We start from the raw sequence: 3867 nt of genomic DNA on the forward strand, positions 1-3867 counted from the left end.
AGTTTTGTCCGATGCTGCAAGACTTATTAAGGGATTCGCCATAACCTCTGAAAATTATAAAAATGCTTGGGACACTTTATTAGACAGATATGATAATCAAAGGGAATTAGGATTTTCTCAGTGTAAAAAAATTATTTAATTTAAAATTTGTAAAACCAACATCTAATTCCATTCGAACAATGATAGATACCTCCAATGAAGTTATTCGGAATTTTAAAACACTTGGTCTAGAATGCAATCAGTTAATCGAAATTCTTCTGATATCTGCGTTACAAGATAAGCTAGAAGATGCACTAAGAATCAAGTGGGAATTAACGCTAGAAAATAAAACATTTCCATCTTTAAAAAAATTTCCTTCGTTTTTAGAAAAACTAACTAGAAGCTTACAGAGCGTAAAGGGAAATAATAAATTTCAAGACAAATCAATAAAATCCATTAACAAAACTTTTGCTCTTAAAACAGGTGTAAAGTTTAGGCAGGATTCTTGTATACTTTGCCAATTACCATATCTTTTACATAAGTGCGAGAATTTCTTAAAAGGAATATTGATGAGCGTTGGAACTTCATACGAAAAGCAAACCTTTGTTTTAACTGTCTGAGAGCAAATCATGGTGTATCCTCTTGCCGATTCACTACATCTTGTAGGGCATGTAAACAGAAACATCACACAATTCTTCATACTTTTCGAACTGTTAAAAAAACATTCAGCTGAAAGTCAAGTACAGTCTACCCCAAAAAGTCTATCTCAAAATCGGCCTTTATATTAACCTTCGGCTAGTATCTCGGAAGAGCATCAGTTTTGCTTCAGAGGAAATGTAAAAAATTCTAATTTAATTTTACTTGCCACAGCTGTAATAAGAGTAAAAAATAATCAAGTATAGTTTCTCGAATGCTGTGCTCTAGTTGATAATGGTTCTCAAACATCATTAATCACTGAATCGTGTTGTAATCAACTACAACACGATTCAGTTTCAATACAAATTACCGATTATTCAATTTCAATATAAATTACCGACATATCCGTTTACTCAAAGTTTAATGCACGTGCCCTGTATTCTTACATTTCAGGTATAGATTTCTCTTAAAATTTGTCTCAGGCTGCGTTGCAGGGGGAAATACAATATTTTAAATTAGAATTCTACTAAAATTAATATCTAAATACACAATTCGTGACACTGTTATTGGCGATTGTTTAACGCTTAGATACCGTGAATACTATTTTGTATATATTTTTCTGGCTACTTGAGGTGATATTTTTGCGTTTAGTTATTGCTTCCTCTAAAACTGCTGTTAGTGATGTTGTAATTAAGTATCAGGAGATTATAAAGGAAAATTTAAGGTGGGAGTTTTTAAACAAGCGTAAAATTTTGGGAACAGATATTTTATGTATGAATTAACAAGAGAGTATGAACTTTTTAGAGGATTTTTAATGGATTCTCGATTATTGAAGGATAACGTTTTCTGTGAAAAATGTAAGATACCATGCTGGTTAGTTAGTCAGAAAAAGCCATCGAATGGTAGTATTTGCAGGAAATGTACGGCTGAGAAGCTGAGAAATCAATTAGGCTAGGATCTTGATTCGCCTGTAGTAAACTCAATATTTCTAGAAACATTTTTTTTTTTTTTTTTTTTTTTTTTTACAACGAGAATCAATGGAGTTGCTTATGCGCGAATTTCTGCGATTCTCCGATTTCTTTTAAGTGAAAACAGATTTCTTAGTACATGAGCAATGCAGACTTTATTCAATGTCTGATTTTTAAGTGAAAAAGAGATCGCTATATACATGGGCAAAGCCAATGTAGTGCGCAATGCCGAGGTTGTGCGTGGTGCCTAGTTTGTGCTATTCTCGGATGTTTTTTAAGTGAAAATAGATCGATGTATACATGGGCAAAGCCAATGTAGTGCGCAATGCCGAGGTTGAGCGCGGTGTCTAGTTTGTGCAATTCTCCGATGTTTTTTAAGTGAAAATAGATCGATGTGTACATGGGCAACGCCAATGTAGTGCGCAATGCCGAGATTGTGCGCGGTGCCTAGTTTGTGCAATTCTAGGATGCTTTTTTAAGTGAAAATAGATCGATGTGTACATGAGCACAGCCAATGTAGTGCGCAATGCCGAGGTTGTGCGCGCTGCCTAGTTTGTGCAATTCTAGGATGTTTTTTTAAGTGAAAATAGATCGATGTGTACATGGGGAAATCCAATGTAGTGCGCGGTGCCTAGTTTGTGCAATTCTAGGATGTTTTTTAAAGTGAAAATAGATCCATGTGTACATGGGCAAAGCCAATGTAGTGCGCTATGCCGAGGTTGTGCGCGGTGCCTAGTTTGTGCAATTATAGGATGTTTTTTTAAGTGAAAATAGATAGATGTGTACATGGGCAAAGCCAATGTAGTGCGCGGTGCCTAGTTTGTGCAATTCTAGGATGTTTTTTAAGTGAAAATAGATCGATGTGTACATGGGCAAAGCCGATGTAGTGCGCAATGCCGAGGTTGTGCGCGGTGCCTAGTTTGTGCAATTCCAAAATATTTTTTAAATGAAAATAGATCGATGTGTACATGGGCAGAGCCAATGTAGTGCTCAATGCCGAGGTTGTGCAGTTCTCTGATATTTTTAAGGTGGAAATAGATGGATGTGTACATGGACACGGAGCTTTGATGTTTTTCGAGCGAATACGGATCGTTGTGTACAAAGGAAAACGAGATAATGTGTGATGATGAGCTGTAATGTAACGTACTTTATATGCAATGTTTAACATATCGTTTGGGTATTTTAAATTTGTATTGTTGTTTTAATTGTGAATTATATTTAAGACATCATTTTTCATTTAAATTCTATTTTTAATTTTTTGGTTTTGATATGTTTATAATGCTTTCCGACTTACGATGTATATCGATAGCCCAACGATCTACTCAACAGTGGCAAAACTGTAAACTTTGACCGTATAAGTAACTTTTACCTCATTATTATAATACCTAGTGTTTGCAATCGTAATCGCACTTGATAATATGAGTTCTTTGATAATACAGTGTCTCACAAAAGTGATGGGCACTTGTGCTTTACAAAAGGAAACTGTAATAAAATAAATTAAAAGAACATGTAAAATGTTTTGTGGGTGTGTTTCATACTTAAATTTAGTAACAATTATTGCATAACATACATTTTCTCAAAATATTAATTTAATAAAAATACAACTCTTTAGAACGGAGCAAAAAATGGTTCACATGTGATGGGACACCATTCGATACTACTACGTACTATGCAACAAAAATCGTCTGAAGTAAGCAATAAAAATATTTTTTGGTGTTTTATTTTTACTCAAAAGCAATTGGCAATAATTTATAAAATCGTCTGCAGTATTTTTGTCCAGTTTGTTTTGGAATTTTTGTGTTTTTTATCACTGTGCAGCCATGAATGCTAAACGAAAAGAAACTTTGCCTGAAATTCGAAAATTAGTTATTAATTTGCATATTGAAGGTGGAAAATCTATTAGAGAAACTGCTGAAACAGTTAACCTGAGTCATTCAACAGTTTTCAATATCATTAAACAATATAAAAAGAATCATATGATTCAGGATAAAAAAAGACCTGGCCGACCAGCCATCTTTATGGAATAAAGCGAATTATCGTTCGAAATATTAAAAAAAAAATCCAAGAATGAGTGCTCCTAAAGTTTCTACTGATTTATAAGCATTATATGGAGTAATTGTTAATCCTGAGACTATTGGAAGAGTAATTCTATCTGCTGGATATCACGGTAGAGCAGCCAGGAAAAAATTCTTCGTGAGTGAAATGAATAGAAACCTCAGACTGGCTTCCGCAAAATCCAACATACACTCATGTTCGTAAATTAAGGATAATGCAAAATCAGGCA

This window comes from Stegodyphus dumicola, chromosome 11 (assembly GCF_044657685.1).
Source record: "Stegodyphus dumicola isolate Sdum_Otavi_A_Nest chromosome 11, ASM4465768v1".
Classification (NCBI taxonomy): Eukaryota; Metazoa; Arthropoda; class Arachnida; order Araneae; family Eresidae; genus Stegodyphus; species Stegodyphus dumicola.